The 18,041-nt window shown below is 37.3% G+C and overlaps 1 pseudogene; it reads left to right on the forward strand.

The window, feature by feature from the left end:
• The first annotated feature begins 5,371 nt into the window (after positions 1–5,371).
• Positions 5,372–18,041, forward strand: part of LOC149169902 (3-ketoacyl-CoA thiolase 2, peroxisomal-like) — a 112,665-nt pseudogene continuing 99,995 nt past the window's right edge.

The raw sequence follows: 18,041 nt of genomic DNA on the forward strand, positions 1-18,041 counted from the left end.
ATTGCAGAGCCGAACCTGCCAAATCTAGGGCATGCAGACTGAGGTGGTTTCCACAGCACAAAGTGTGGTGTTTGTCAATGGAAAGTGGTTTTGCAGAAGGAAAAGGTGGTTTTGCACATTCCAGGGGGTCTGGAGGGCACAAAGGCCAAATATGGGCAAGTTTATACTGGTTTGACTCGAAATTTCAAGCTGAACGCAATTGTAAGATCCTTTTTCTCACTTGAGTCTTTGTTTTTGATTTCATGTCTGCAAAAGCATTTTAAGACTAATAAAAAATTCACAATGGAAGCTAAGGACCCAAAAAGGTAGCCAGGAAGTCTAGTGAACTTTGTTATCAAATTGTCATTGTGTTGATGCGTATGTTTATGTTTCAATTTACTTATGTGTTTATGTTATTCACGATATTTTCAATCTGTTGCACTAAGTAACATAAGTAAACTTCACATAAAGTCTATAATACCTTTTTACATTTTCAGATCAAGTTGGTACCAGAGCAGTAAGGTTTTTAAGGTCTGACAAGATTGTGTGAAGATTTGAATGCTTACTAGGTTGAGGCTCGAACGAGTTGAAGGTGAAATTTTTGAGGCAAATCCAGAGATTGGAAGGGTCTTTTCACAAAGAATGATGATGGATGAAAACCCACTTGGATCAGAATCTCAATTCCTGGATAGTTTCATGACGATACACACAATAGTGGAAGAGATGTATCACAAGTTTAATAAGAACAAAGATGAAGTCACTTCGTCACCTAAAGACAAAGAAGATAAGGGAAAGAGAGAAATGCCTCCTCCACCATCTCCTCAATCATCACCATCATCATCATCATCATCATCGTCTTCTCATAAATCTAGTCCTTCTAAGAATAAAAATAAGAAATCCTCTTTATGGAGAACTTAATGTTGAAAAGCTTGATAATTGGATAAGACAAATTGAAGTGCATTGCAGGGTGCAGAAAGTTGTTTCATAAAGGAACAAGATCGAGCTTCCTAGCCTTCGACTTGGAGGAACTGCACTTGTATGGTGGGAAGGAAAGACACAAGAAGATCTCAAAAAGCATGGTAAAATCATTTCAACTTGGAATGAATTTGTTTCTGCTATTAGAAAACAATTTTATCCTTTGGCTTACATACAACAAGCAATGATAAGTTGGCAAACATTGCGATAATTAAAAGGATGAAGTGTTCAAAGTTATACTCAAGAATTCCATAAGAGAGCTTTAACATTAGGCATATCATTGGACTCACCAGAGAAATTGTTAAAAAACATAGGTGGTCTTCGTAGTTATTTGAGGCATACTATACTATCTTTAATCCAACTAGCTTAGATGATGTATCGGTCTAAGAAACTCGTATAGAAGCTAGAGGAAAAAATGTAACGCATGATGTTGGGAAATCATCCAAACCTATTGAAAGCGAGAATAAAGACAACAAGAAACTTAAGTGAAAGGAGAAGAAAGAAAACACCATGAAGAAAGATAAACCTTTGTGTACTCATTGCAAAAAGGAGGGCCATGATGAGGCACACTACTAGTCATTTCATCCGGAATTGAAGCCTAAGAAGTTTTGGAGTAAGGAGTGGAAGAATGTTGCTACTATTCAAAAGGACTTGGGATTAGTTTCAGGAGATGAGACAACGGTTACAGCTATAGTTATAAAAGCTAAAGATTCTAAAGAATATACAAGTACTTATTCACATTCTGTTGATAATGATAATGATGAGAGGAAAAGAAATGAGCTATTTCATATTAGAGTCATTTCCAAGCATACTAAAATTGATACCTTATTTGATAGTGGTTCACAAGTTAATTTGATTTCTAAAACAATTGTAAAGAAATTGGGTATAGAAACTAAACCTCGTAAAAAGCCATATCCATTAGGTTGGGTGTGTGATAAAACTAAGCTACAATTTACGAAACAATGTAAACTTTGTTTTGCTATTGGGTCAAAGTTTGTAGATGAGGCAGAGTTAGACATAGTCCAATGGACATATGTGGAATTGTGCTAGGAAGTCCATACTTGTACGATATAAATGCTATCTTCTATCGAACTGAAAATAAGTATCAACTCACTAAGGATGGAATTCAATATATTGTAAGAGCTCATAAACTCAAAGATAACTTCTCTCTCATAAATTCTGGAAAGATGAAAATAATTTTAAATGCAAGTAAACATTTTTTGCTTATGATTGTAAAAGAAAAGGATATTGATAAATCCGATGCTTTCCAAGGTTGTAATCCTCAATAGAAAGTAGATCTAGTTAAATTTGTTTCCGATTATGATAGTTTGTTACAAGAGCCTAAAGGGCTTCCACCCAAGTGGGAGATAGAACATGAAATTTATTTACAGAAAGATGCTCCACTACCTAACATTGGAATGTACAGGTTATCAACTATAGAGAATGCAGAGATAAAGAAGCAGGTATAGGATTTTCTCGATCGAGGGTTTATTCGACCAAGCATATCACCATGTGGTTCACCGATTGTGTTAGTGTGAAAGAAATATGATTCATGGAGAATGTGCATTGGTTCTAGAGAACTAAATAAAATCGTAATAAAGAATCATTATCCTCTTCCTCGCATTGATGATTTATTAGATCAATTAAAAGATGCAGTTTACTTCTCTAAATTGGACTTGTGAAGTGGTTACCATTAGATTAGAGTTTTAGGATGGGATTTATGGAAGAATGTTATTTGGCTTAACTAACGCTCTAGCTACATTCATGCAAGTCATGGATGTTGTATTTAGACCATTCATTGATGAATTTGTAATAGTATATTTAGATGATACTCTTGTTTATAGTAGGACGTGGGAAGAACACTTAAAGCATGTAAAGCAGGTTTTAGAGGTTTTGAAAAGAGAAAATCTCTATGTAAAACTGTCAAAATGTGAATTTGGCAGGAAACCTTTGAATTATTTGGGTTATATTGTAGGGATGGTGAATTGAAGATAGATCCCTCTAAGGTTGAAGTCACTGTAAATTGGCCTAAGCCCAATTCTGCTATAGAAGTCAGAAGTTTCTTAGGGGTAACACAGTATTGGAGGAAGTTTATTTCTAACTTTTCTTTGATTGCAGCACCTCTACATGCTTTGACAAGTGTGAAATAGTTGCTTTAGTGGGGAGGCAAAGAGCAGAAAGCCTTTGATACACTTAAAGAAAGGATTAGTACAATGACAGTACTAGCACTACCAGATCTTTAGCATCCATTTGAGATCGAGACAGATGCAAGTGCATATGCCATGGGGGTAGTGGTGATGCAACACAGAAAGCTCATATGCTTTCATTCTAAGACATTTACATAAGCAGTAGTTAACTATCCCACATATGATAAATAATTATATGCATTAGTACAGAGTGTTAAAAAGTGGAAACATTACATAATGGGTAAAGAAACAATAATACATATAGATCACCACTACAATACTTACACCCACAAATTAAATTGCAACAATCATGACACTATATATGGATGGGGTTTCTACAGCAATTTCATCTTGTTATCAGATATAAGAAGGGCATACATAATAAGGTTGTAGACATGTTATCAAGACCAGTCATAAATGCATCCACTATACTTAAGCATCATTCGGTAATTCATGAAAGTTACATTGAACAATATGCTCATGATACAAATTTTAAGGATGTATATGCAGCATTATTTCATGGCAAGCAGGTAGAAGAATTGGATTATTTCATAAAGGAAAAACTCTTATATCATCTGGGAAAGTTATTCATTCCACAAACTAAAAGAGTTAATATAATTTGAGAAGCACATACTTATCTCATATCAGGTCATTTTGGTGTAAGTAAAATAGTTGCACAATTACAAAGATACTGCTATTGGCCACAAATGAATGAAACAATTTATAGATACATTAAAGGATGTATTATGTGTGCTACAGGCAAGCCAAGTAATAGAAAATTAGGCTTGTATACTCCATTACCAATTCCTTCTCATCCTTGAGAAAGTGTTTCCATGGATTTTGTTGGGGGATTTCCAATGTCTAGAAAGGGTCATACCTATTTATATGTAGTTGTGGATAGGTTCAATAAGATGTGTATTTTGATACCATGTAATAAGTAAGTCACATCTAAAAAAACTACAAAGTTGTTCTTTTAAAATGTATGGGTCCATTTTGAGTTACCCACTTCTATTGTTTCTGATCTATATTCTCAATTTGTTAGGAAATTTTGGCCAAGTCTATGGGAGTTAATTGACATTAGGTTAAAGAAGAGCACGAAATTTAATCCATAAACAGATAGTCAGACAAAAGTGGTCAACAGGATAGTGATACAGTTGCTTCAAGGATATTTCAACAAGCATCCTAAGCTTTAGGATGAACATTTGTGTTATGTGCAACATGCTTACAACCATGCAAAACATTCTTCTATTCAGAGGTCTCCTTTTGAGACTTGTTTTGGTTTTGTACTAAAGTCTCCCTTGGATTTTGTCTTTGGTAAAGACATAGCAGTTGATGGACATAATGATGTGGAAAAGGCAACAAAGTTCATTGAACAAATCCAATACTTTCACCAGGCAGTAAAGGAACACCTAGAAAGAAGCCAAGCAAAGTATAAAGCACAGCATGACAATCATCGAGTTGAGCATAGTTTTCAAGTTGGTGATCAAGTCAGATTGTACATCAACAAAGAAAGACTACAAGGGGAAGGTAAGAAGTTGAAACCAATTAGATATGGTCCTTTCAAAATACTTGATAAAATTGGTGAAAATCCTTTTCGCCTACATCTACCAGCGTACATGTAGATCTATTCTGTCATAAATGTTGAAATCTTGAGATTGTATGAGGCTTCACTGATTGAATATCCCGAAGAGCAAAGTCAGTTACCTTCCATCAAATATTCTTCACCTGAGTATCTCAATGAGATATAGGGGGACAGTTCTTCACAGGAGGATAATGACTTCACGACGAGGAAATATTGAGTATGTTCAAGTTTGACTCAAAGGTACAAATCCAAGTAAATCACGATGGATCGAGATTGGGAAAGTGAAGGAAATTTATCCTCACTTACCCGATAGCTAAAACTAAACTTTTGGTGGTCCAAAAGCTTCCAGTGGGGAGGAGTGATCCAAAATGGATTCAATTTTTCCTACAGATTAAAGTCTTCAAACGTAGTTGAAATTTGAATGAAATGAAATTTCTCGTCAATACAATTCCAATGGTGCAAACGGTGCGTAAATCCGAGATTGGATGAAGATTCTATTTCCAGTGAAAGTTTATGGGAAAAATTAGGGAAAATGGCACAAAAGTAAAAAATTCAAAGTCAATAGGCCAAATTCAAAGTCAACAGGTCAAATTCAAAGTCAACACTCAATGCAGGGTGACATTAGTAGGACACGTGGCATTGTGGGAACATGCCACCCGTAACAGATGATGTCAGCAGGAGCAGTGGCGTGGTGGCACGTGATTGGATAAAATGGGCCAATTTGGTGCTGACACGTGTTAGCCCGGATTTCCCAAATGTTGGCATGAAATCCCAAAAATTTGGGGTCAAGGGGAGTCAAACCCCTGACCTCCTAGAACTACCAAAACTACACTGGAATCTGCTCACCGGTCGAGCTACCGAGGTACTTGTTAACGGATTTGTTGATTTTATATTTATCGTTGCGAAATTGAAGGTGCCAGAAAAAAGGGTTGACGATTGGGGTCAACCCCATGGCTGTCAGACCCCTTATTTGGTTACAAAATTATCCCCCATCCACTACAACAGACAACCATATATGGTATATATTACCATATATCCAATGTATAAGCCAACGGAGTGCGGAGATACATATCACCCAAAGTTTAGTGTGGAAATATGTTACTATATATGTATATCAATCCATATCAAAACGACGGAATGTCGGGCGGGGGTTTTGACCTCCCGACCTCCAACATTGTAATACATGCCACGCCTTTACACCTTCAGGTCAGCTAATATGCCCATACGTTCGGACTTGAAACAGAGCCAAACCAAAATCCTTTTAACCTTTTGTAGAGCCAAACTCGCCAAATCCAAGGTGCATGGACCGAGGTGGTTTCCATTGGATAGAGGGTGGTGTTTGTTAGCAGAAAGTGGTTTTGCAGAAGGCAGGGGTGGTTTTGCACATTCCAGGGGTTTTGGAGGTTATGGAGGCCAAATATGGGCAAGTTCATACTCGTTTGACTCGAAATTTCGAGCTAAATGCAATGGTGAAATACTTTTTCTCATTTCAGTCCCTATTTTTGAGCTCATGTCTATAAAAGAATTTTGAAGACTAATAAAGTTGTTGCACTGGAAGCTAAGAACCCGGAGAGGCAGCTAGGAAGTTTGGTGAACTTCGTTATCAAATTGTTGTTGCATTGATGTGTATGTTTATGTTTCAATTTGCTTCTATGTTTATGTTATTCACAATCTTTTCAATCCATTGCACTAAGTACCATAAGAAAACTTCACATAAAGTCTATAATACCTTTTTACGTTTTCGAATCAGGTTGCCACAAGATTAAGGCTCAGATTGTTTAATTTTTATGTTCTCTCCGTTTCTTCTACAACCTCAACATGTAGTGATCCTTCTGGAAAATGGACTGCTTGGAGGTCTGCAGTAAGCTCTATTTTTGAAGGAACTATGCTTGCTTGATTCACGCTTGCCTGAACAGTGCTCACTTGGATCACGCTCGTCAGAACTTACAATTGTTTAAGGCCTTATTGGGCCTTTGTCAATATCACCTTATATTGGTTCCACACACATCAGGTTTCAAATTTGGGAACTGCGAATCCTCCAGTGTTCATCATGCTACCAATGTGATTAAGAGTAATATCCATGCATGGTTGAATGGCTTCCGTTCCTCCTGCACTTCTCATTAGTCATCCAAAAACTCCTGACATATATACCCAACCCAATTAAGCTAGATCCCCTTACTTCATTGTGCAACCAAGGATACAACTGGGGCCAACACTTCGTCCACCTAACACTTCCTCGTGATCTTACTAGCCAACAATGAATGCGAAAGAACTCACAACCTCATCGTTAATAGAATGAATAGGATAGCCCTCATACTTATTTACTAAGCCAAAGTCATTCTTCATCTGATCGGTCATCTTTTCCTCCTAAGATTTCCAAACAAATGCATCTTCGAGGTTCACTCGTTGGTGAGGCAGCGTAGTAATCCTTCAGATTAACATATTGTCAATCGAGATTAGCATTCCAAGCCATAGACATTGATCATGTACCAAAGCCAATAGTTAGTGCACATAGATTGTGTTTATGTTGCTAGACCCAAAGTGTGGAACATAAAGCATATTCAACAACCCAACGTGTTGAATCCCAACTACCCACTTCATTGGCTCACCCTCTGTCACTCGAACTTCTTCATGATAAATAGATTTGAGGTACTTGATGGGCTCGAATTGGGGATGATTGTAGTGATCATTAAAATCCAAATCCTCCATTCATAGTTGTCTCACCTTGTTCAAAAACTCTCCCTTAATCGGCTCTTCCTCTAGTATTAGGGGGTAAATATCTTGTATTTGATAGAATTCAGGTCCTTTTTCACCTTCGTATTTTCTTAGTCGGTGGCATATAGTGTGGAAACCTAGAGATTGATTCCACCTCGTATGTACTGATATCCTCAAATCCGCCAACTATTTCTTCCTCATCCATGTCTTTAGGCTCCATCAGTTTCTAATGTGTATCCATTCTCCTTTTACTCCATTGTTCTGTGGCGATCTTACTCATTGATTACATAATCGGGGTCCTTTGGGGCTTCTTCTGCTTCTTGGTCGATGTTGTTGCAGTAGTACGCTTAGTCCTTGGTGATCTTGGTGCAGTAGTATGTGCCAGATGTGAAGCGCTAATGATGGATTCTAGCCATTGACTCAGAAAATCTTGCTCAAGCTCTTTCCAACCCCAATTATACATGTATCAAAATTATCCACTCACACTTAGGCACAAAATCGCATAGAGAATTCTCAATAAATAAAGTGTCTGAATGTGGAGCGGGGTGCCATATTTATAACCTTTTTCAAATTCAAACCACCCAATCCCTTCTAGATCCTCCTCATAAATGCGGATTTGGCAGTAGATTTTCCCTTATATGCTCCCTAAATGTGTTTCCCCCACTCTTTTTAACCGAAATTTCCCTATGAAATCAACCCGAACGGTCATATTTTGGACGAGCTATGTCAGATACCTCCCTACAACTCAGTTACCCCTTCTTCGTCATAGCTTCCTCCACCTATGCCATCCTCCCGAATGTTGTGAAACCCTTCTTCTTTGACAAGGTCCTTCATTGGCAGAGTACTTTAGAGTCATGTGCTTCCTTCCAACTACTTGTAGCACTAAGACTATCCTCCATTCATATAGTCATCGAGCATTCCCAGGTATGGAATCATCCCTTTAGATTTTCAACCTACTACCATTTACTCACCCAATAAATAATTTTCCATTCAGCTTCACGAGATGAACTACTCAGCCATCCGAGATATACATGATAATGTACAGGCCTAGCCAATGCATCTTGAACTTACCAGGGAACTGCACAAACTTACTATCATACATGAAAATGAAATCTCCATTCTCAAAAGTTTATTGCTTAATATGTCGGTCATGCCATGCCTTTTCTTGGGTTTTATGTACTTGTTGGTGAAATCCTGCAAAAAAATGATCTTCTTCTAGCACGAGCAGTTGTTCCAATCTTTCTTTGATAACATCATTGTCTATGATATTCATGACTATTGTGATTCTAATACTTGGTACTATATATTCCATCGACATTACAACTTCCTATACATACATTAGTCTAAATAGAGTCCGCCTTATCAGCTTCTTGCAAGCATTCATGTACGCCCGTAACACTGCGGGTATGCACACATCCCAATAATTCATGTTGAAATTTCACACCTTCATCAGATCACTCTCCAAAATTTTATTAAAATGTTCAACCGTGTGATTCACCTGAGGATGATAAGGCGTGCTCTTCTGGTGATGTACTTGAAACTCTTATGTTAATCCTTCAATATTGTTGTTGAGGGAGTGTGTTCCTCTATCACTCATGAGGATATTCAGTCACCCAAACCTCGAAAATATATAATCCAAGATGAAGTGTGTAAAAGTGTGAGTGCTACAGTCCTTTATCGATTGTGCCTTAGCCCACCTGGTTAGATAATCCGTCGCAGTAATAATGTAGCATGCACCATTCTTCTTGCCTCATGGATTGATCAGCCCCACAAAGTCAATTTCCCACTTATCAAAATCCTACAAAGTAACTTGTGTATTTATAAGAAATTCATCTCTCCATGATGTTCTTCTAGCCCCCTAGAAAATATCGCATGAACTACAATATTCCTTAGAATCCTTTTTCATCATGGGCCACTATAGTCCTGCCCTGAAAATTTCCTGCATGGTTTCTCTGCCTGTGTACTACCTTCCTGCAACACCTCCATGTGCTTCTACCAAAATACTGTGTCATTCATGCTTAGGAACATATCTACACAATATTTCTTCGAGGCCCATTTTATACATATGCCCAATAATCAAAGAAAAATCGACCACTCTGACTAATAGTTCTTTCTTCTATTGCATTGTATACTTCGTTGGAGCTAGTCTGGTAGTTAAAAAGTAAATAATATCTGCAAAATGTTCATCAACAACCCTTACTGGGAAGAGTTACGCATCAAGCAATCCTTCTTCAATGTTGGTCGATTCTTCATCATTCTCAATCCCAGATAGATGGTCTAGCCCAACGTTCAGTCATCTTCGCTTGATGATTATTTCGAAATCATATTCTTGAAACAACAATAGCCATATGAAAATCTCACCCCTGCCCATTATAGGCTTGTTCACTAAGTATTTCAGCATGGAATGGTCTGTGAACATCTTTAAGTGCGCACCCAACAAGTAATGCCTAAATTTCCGCAGCGTGTACACCATAGCCAAACTTTCTCATTCTGTCATGGAATAATTCCTCTCTACCTTAGAAAATTTGTGAATCACAAACAGAATGGGGTGATCAATATCCCCCTCCCCTGACTACACTAAGACAACTCCCAAAGCTATACATAATGCATTGACATGAATGTGGAGCTCCTTCTTCCAATATGGAAACACTAGGATCAGCGTAGTGACCATTTTCTCCTTTAAAACATCAAGGCTCTTCTGACACTCATCGTCCCAATAGAAGGTGGCATATTTATTTAGTAATTCCTCCATCGATGTAGTGATCTATGTGTATGGGATCCAAATTAATAATAACATTGATTTTTGCAGGATCTACCATCAGCCCTCTCTTACAAACAACATGTCCGAGTCAAATTCCATAAGGTACACAAAAATACACTTTTTTAGGTTTAATGAGATTTGATACTTCCTGTAGATATCCAACATCAAGCGCAATCTCGAGACATGTTTCTTTAACAGTCCAAAGACTATCCATTCATCAATATAAACCTTCAGAAACTTCTGAAAGAATTCTTTCAACGTTGTGATGACAACTCTGGAAAATTTTTCCAGTGCATTCTTCAAACCAAACTGCATAACTATATATTGAAAGGATCCCCATTTAGTAGCAAAGGTGGTCTTACTCCTACCTTCTAGTGCAATCTTAATCTGACAGTACCTGGAAAACCCATCTGTAAAGGAGTAAGCCTCTTTTCTTCCTACATTTTCTAAAACTCCATCTGTGAATGGCGTTGGGAACAGGTCATGTGTGCATGCATCATTCATCTTCCTTAAATTGACATAGATCATTATTTCTCCCTTGGTATTTTTCTCTTATACCACCATTGGACTCACCCAGTCAGATTCTTGCACAGGCTCGATTATGCCAGCTTCGACCATCTTCTCAAGTTCCTCCTTTACCTTCTCCTTGTATTTTGGGTTGAGCCTATACAGGCTTCACATATAGCTTCAAAATGATTTTCATGATTCCTAGGTCTCCTATGTTTCCTTTTAACTCCATGAGCTTTTTTAGAAACATCTCATGGTACTCATGCAGTAACTTGGGGACCTTTCCTACTCTATCTTTATCCTAGTAATCTCCTATGCACGCTAACTTGGGCTTTGCCTCTAAGAAAATGTTGGCATGCCTCGTCTTAATAGGCTACGTTACATCGAGTATTTCAACATCGAGTCCTACCACTGTGCGTTGTCCCTCTAACTTAGGAATATCAATATTTCATGGATCTTCCTCACCCTCCCCATCAGTCGTATTATAGCATTCTAGTGCGTGTTGCAACTATGCGTTCCAGTCGGGTTGTACCCAAGTCATCAGCTCATTAGGTGTCTCAAAAATTGCTGCTCAAATTTCTTGAAGGGCATCATCTATACAGTAAAAACCACCCTCAAACGTAAAGATCAATCTAAAATTGTCCTTCATATTATTCCAATTAGTGGTACCATGGCACAATTCTGTTTCAAGATACCAATTCATTGGTACCACATCCTAAGTGTGAACAAATATACGTACCCATTCTGGTCGAGGTTCTTCACCCCATGCCTTAGTCCAATGAGACAAATGATCTTAAGGATCATCCTTGCCAGTGTAATTACCTATGATCCTTATGTTTGCATGACCAAACTTGAGCCTCATCAATCATTGGTACTCCCACCAATCTCCTATATTATCCTTATGTGTGCCCCACCATCACATTGGCCTAGCCGTCAAGGCTATATCCAAGGCTTGGAATCACTATTCTTCCAGTACATTCCTTTCAAATTCATCTAAAAATAAATTGACATTACCTATTCCATTATAATATGGTAAGTTATGTACCTCGGTCGATATGTAATGAAGATATTTTTCCATTCTATTATACCACAAAGTAGAAACTTCATGCAACTGCTTCTACAAGTTCTCCAGTTCTTCCTCTTCATCTAAATGAAATGAATTATCCTTCTCCCAGCTTATCCATCCATCTTTGGTGGGTTTAATCCAATCCTTGTCATGTGCAGTTAACTTGTAGATGTGGTCAATATATTCATCACCATATTCTTCATGGATGGGTTCTGTATATCGTGAACCTTCATAGGGATCCACCGGAACAATGAACCTGGTACCGTTATTTTCAAATGCCATACTTCTCCTTTTTAGATTGATTGTCATTCATATCAAAAATCCAATAGATTCCAAGTAACACCGAGTATGAATCATTATCATCCAAAATCTTAATAACTTCAAAATATGTCATCACGCTTGCTCCTTCAATGTCTACAAAAATGCCCTATAATCAATCGATCGAGATAAGCTTCTACTAATTGTCCATGCGCAGCTGAATTGGTCACCATTACAAATTTGGTTTCCCCATACGCTCCCAAGTATTCTTTGGTAATACATTCACATCTTATCCCAAGTACATAATTACTTGATCCATTTCAAATTCACTAATTTGCATAGTTAATTGCATTTGTCAACCAATTCTTTTCTTAGTTTTGTTGACCTTTTTTACTGCATGTTGTTCAGGTTGTGGCTTCTATTTACTGGCACAATTGTCAATCAATTCTTGCAACCATTCCACTTCTTTCCAGTCCCTTAGAAACTTCATACACATCTCCATAGAGGACTTCAAAACAATCGAATCAGGGTTCTCCATCATAGTACCTACTTCAGGAGTTTTCTTTCTTCATACTAGTTGTGTTTGCATCTTTGATGTCAAAGCTCATTGTTCCTTGAAACTCTTCTACACCTCCAAGAAAGTTTCCTTTTCCTTCCGCAGATCGAACCCAATACTCTTTTCTCTTAACTTCCTAACCCATGTATCAGTCACAAGCTATTTACCTTCTACTATATCTTCTTTTTTAGTTTCACCACTTGGTGTCATTATATTAATGGTCTAATCATCCTCACGTGGTTTGAATAATATCATTTGGATATTTTATGTAGGCTGCTAATTCTTCTTTTCTTGCATCTTAGCAATTAAAATAGGGAAATATTTTATCACATGGTCAAACTGTCTACAATACTAACATGAAGGGTGAGTGGGATTTTTAAAATCTCACACATAATTTCCATCTTTGCCACAATTTTAGCATATGATCTAACCTCATCCTCATCTAGCACCTCCTCCTCGACCACATCCTCAATCTTGAAATCCTCCATGAACGCAGGTGAACCATTATCTTCATGGGTGCAACCTTCATCTTGCATCATATATCTTGAAGTTTGATATATCATCAAGTCATACCTACCACAATGGCTCTCATCATGTCCTACTGATCGAAAAGACTTACAAAATATTTATTTCGGTGACTGTACATGTTTCTATAGAAAATAAAATTGATCAGTCGGGTGATGGCCTACAACTTGGAAAATACTATACCATATGCTCGGTCTAGTACTTGGTCTAGTACTAGGCTCTGTCTACAAAGGATTGGTACCTCCACCAGCTAAATACTCAGGATAGATAGGACACTAGTCCTTACAGTGTCCTTCCTTTTTACACTTTAGGTACCATACTCCTCAGCACATCTCAGACTGAACGTCATTTCCTTTCTTTAGGTCTTACTATTCCATATGCAAGCTTTCCAACTATGACTATATCTACTGAACCCCTATGTGAGTGTCTTGTATTGGTGAAGCTTATAATTTCATCATGATTTATAATACTTCTACCTACATCCCAATATTTCATTGTGATAATGGTAACCTGTGATGTGACAATAGTGCATCTATATACCACTCTTTCTGTAGTTTGTTAGAGACCTAGAAATTGGCTTGTCCCATTAAAAGAATTAACCTCTGATCTACATGCCAGGATGTTTCATTAACAACTTGGTTAATTAATTTTATTTCAGTAATACACTATGACTGTGAGTTGGGCTTTTTAAACTCTATATTCAATGCATTCTTCTTCGCAGATAATGAAGCATCTAGATTTGTTTATTGTACTTAATATACCATGGTAGTTCTTTGTCTTGCAGTACTGTGATAAGTTGTGCTTTCTTCATATCATCATCATTTATCTACTACAATTTCCACATAGCATCTGCGACAAACCAAATTGATCAGGATCCTTTGATCCGTAACCCTTAAACATAGGAATCTTCACTGCATTAGCCATGTCGAATAGTGGAGGTGGAGGTGGAGGTGGAGATGTAGGTGTATGAGGTGGAGGTGAAGGTGGAGGTGGTGTGGACAAGTGAGAAATCCAATATGTGCCTTGAGTTTCTGACTACATCGTACCTCTACGTGTACTAGGGTTTCTCCTTTCTTCTTCACTATCTAATTCACCTAATAATGCAATGTACCCACCCTCAATAAATTTGTCACGATACGTTCTGAATATTTTTCCTCTTCACATAGATCCAGTATGGATTCTTTTAGACATCAACCTATAGGCATAACACCCTTTTCAAATAACAACATCTTAATCGAGAACTTTAAGAAATTCAGATACTTACCTCATGGACCTTTGAAAAATTTACGCTCATCTTCACTATAGGATATTGCTGTGTCAATTGCAAATTTAGTAATGAAGCCTCTGAGGATACTATTGATCTAGTAATCAACAATTCTTGTGACCTTATTTTTAGACAACTTAAGTTGCTTAATCAACTCTGTGGTCCACATAATAGGATCATCATGTTTCCAACAAGGATCATTTGCCACTAGCTTTGAAATCCACTCATGAAGATTATTAGGGAATGATGAAAAAAATATATCATGTTTTTTTGTATAGGTATACCTCTATAAACACCCTTCTTTCAATTGGCACAGATCTTTTCTTTTTTTGTGTTGCAAATTCATACAACTTCCTTTCTACCCAATTTTGGATCTCTTTCCTAGTCTTTTGCAACATCACACATCCCTCAGATACATCCTAGTCCCAGAAACAGAACATTTGTTGGCTTCAAAGGCTTAGACCCAGGTTCACAATTAGCTGCACTAGCCAACAGAACCCTATACCACTGGCCCTTTCTGCAATGACCTACTCGCATAGACTGCAATCTCACCTGAGGCGATATTGGGGGATGCTAGAACTAGGTTTCTACATCCAAAGGGACTATACAGTGTGCATGTAACATTTCCAACATTTTAGGGATTAATCTGACCTTCGCAAACCATTAACCTTATTGTTACAGTCATAGAGCGTTTTTCTACTTAAAAAAATTTTGTCCGTGCATAACTCGTTTAACATGTATTATTCATCATATAAAACAGTATTTGAACCTTCGTGATGAAATTGTAGAAGAAATATGTAAAGAAAATCCATAAAGAGTCTAAGACAAAGAAACTACATGAACAGAATAAAATACACATATTTGTCTCAAAATTCTTCTTTATTAGTGAAGTCTTCCCAGATACAAACTTTCTAACCCCACGCACACAACTGCAGGGGATTGCCCACACAACTACAGACTTACCAAGGTCTTTGCGCACACAACTACAGGAGCCTTCCCCTTTGCCTGACTACAAAAAGATCCCACAAACATAGACTCAAAGACATATCATCTCATGAATTCATTCAATGCCTTAGACTTTCTAAAACATCCCTTTATATATGCTTTAACCGTTACAATACCATGGTCCGCAAACCATAGACAGAGCTCAAAATATTCTAGATAATCCCATCCCTTTACAAGAGAAGGGGCTTTGACCCGCCCTAAAGCCCCTTTGACTCTTATAGCCCTATGCTAATCACGCTTTGCTCCTCAAAATGTGGAGTCTTCCACACAAACTCTAACCTTTAATTCATCCAGGATTCTAAAATAGTTTAATGGGGTGGATACCAAATATGGAAACAACATTAGGGTTGTTGTTTCTCTTTCACCCCAAACTTAAGCCTTCTCAGTGAGCTTTTGTGATGTTTTGGATGCCAGTGGAAAGGGCATAGTCTGTTATCTATGATAGTTTGTTCATAGCCTAGACATAGTCTAACTGTAAGAAGTGAAACTGGTAATATTTTAGCTCAAGACTTCACTTAATTTCATCTAATCTAGTGCCAAGGTATATAGATCAAAGCCCAAAAAGGGAAAAGTTCTAGTTTAGCATTGTTGCTGTCAACAAAACATTATAGTTGTGTTACATACTAGGGCATATATACTATCTAAATATTGGCCAAGATTTTGTTTCAACTAGATGGACATATGTTAGGGGTTGCCAACATCTATGCTCCAAATGATGTTTTGGAATGTGCAATATTTTTCCATTGAATAACTGAAAAGATATCAGAGGCCAATTGGTTGATTTGTGGGGACTTCAACATGGTTGAGCCAAAATGAAAATAATGTCTTCTTTCTTCCTCACCATTAGAGCCTTGAATATCGGGAGGCTTAGTTCAATCTACAGTCCAACTTAGGTATATATAAAATTTCCATGTCTATACAAGGAATTATCTTAATTTTAGAAATACAGGATCAAAGAAGATAGATTGGGGCCAAGCTCTACAATCAAAATGTCTTCACAATTAACTATCAAGGCTTCATGCCTATTCAACTGTTGAAAAAATCTACTTTATCTTGCTACTGACCTTTTCTTGGCATTTCTTAGGTTGGTTGTAGGTTGTGCATGTCGTGGTCAAACTATCTTCTTAATGTGTCTCTCCTTAAGAATCCTAGTTGCATGTGATAGCATCCATATCCTTATTTACAAACCCGTCTCTGATATTTGATTTTGGATCCTTCAAGACAAAATAGTTTCTACCCCTGGCACAATGACCTACCCTAGCGATTATTACCCTACACTTTTTGTTAATATGGTAGTTGTGTATATGTTATCAATAAAATCTGAAAGCATGTTTAAAACCAACAAAAATAACAGACCTAAAATTGTATCTATTGAGGCCACAAACCCACATAACTCATTGAAAACAAGATGATTCAATCACTAATGTTTTAATAAAAATCCTCAAAGTGTTTTTTTTCACATTTAATTCAGTGGAATTAAAATTATCGTATCAATTTGAGCCATCCCTATTTTTTTAAGCTTAAAGGCATATGTTAATTTAGTCACAATGAAGACATGGATTGAATCTCACGATTTAAGTAATACATGCTCTAACACAAAACAACCCATAGGCAAGACCTTCCTGGTTCTAAACTCCCACCAGAGGTCACCAATTCAAATTATAAGAACAAAATCATCCAATAAATAATTTTTCTACACTCTGGTTCAATTCAAATTGGGATTTCCACAATACTAACATAGGTCATGAGTTCGAATCCCAAAGAACAAGACTCAAAATTCAATCCAAAAGCACAAAAATCAAAATTTAGTTTGAAATTAATGGAAAAATAGATGGAAAATATAACATACTCACAAAATTTACCATCGGTGTCTTCTCAAAGACCACGACATTGTCTCTTTAATTGTGCATCCTCAGTATGCCCTCGCTGTCATTCCTCCTGCTACTCTCCATAGAGGTAGTCAGATAAACCTTTCCTGTGACTATAACCAAATGCTCGACCTACTACGGTTCACAGGTTCAATTCTCCCTATCACCGCCACAGTACTGCTAATGTGGGAGGAGTGACCTCAAGTTCGCTATTGGTAACACATGCATACATTGTATGCTTTAAAGGCCTTTCAAATGAGACTATAATTTGAACGATGTTCTTACAACAATTACTATGAATCCAATCCCCAGCATGATATCATCCCCTGCGAGGGCTATGCGGGTCATATCTTGAGATATTTCATGATCATATGATGCCATCGTTCATATTACAGTACTCTACAACACCATGTTCTCACAGTGATCATTGTGAGGCCAATCCCCAACACTTCATCATCCCCTGCCAGGGCTATGCGGGTTATTTCCTAAGATATTGTGTGGTCATAGGACACCATTGTTGCTCTATACCATATCCTCCCTCAATTTTTTAGTGTGATATTGTTTCTTCACAAAGAAGGAGTTAGGGCCCAACTTTAAGGCTATCAAACAATTTTTATAATGGGGTGATTAAGTGTTAGTGGCTTTGAGGAAACTGTCTCTATTTAGCATATTTAGTGTTTGTGTTATCATTTATTGTTGCTTTAAAAAAAACTTTGAATCTGTATTTGAAGTTTTGAGTGAACATAGGAAAAATAATACTCCATTCCATGCAAAGAGAGTGAAATCAAATTAAA

The sequence above is a fragment of the Pinus tabuliformis genome, chromosome 4_2 (genome assembly GCF_031772625.1).
Source record: "Pinus tabuliformis cultivar Carrire ecotype Pingquan chromosome 4_2, CPIR1, whole genome shotgun sequence".
Classification (NCBI taxonomy): Eukaryota; Viridiplantae; Streptophyta; class Pinopsida; order Pinales; family Pinaceae; genus Pinus; species Pinus tabuliformis.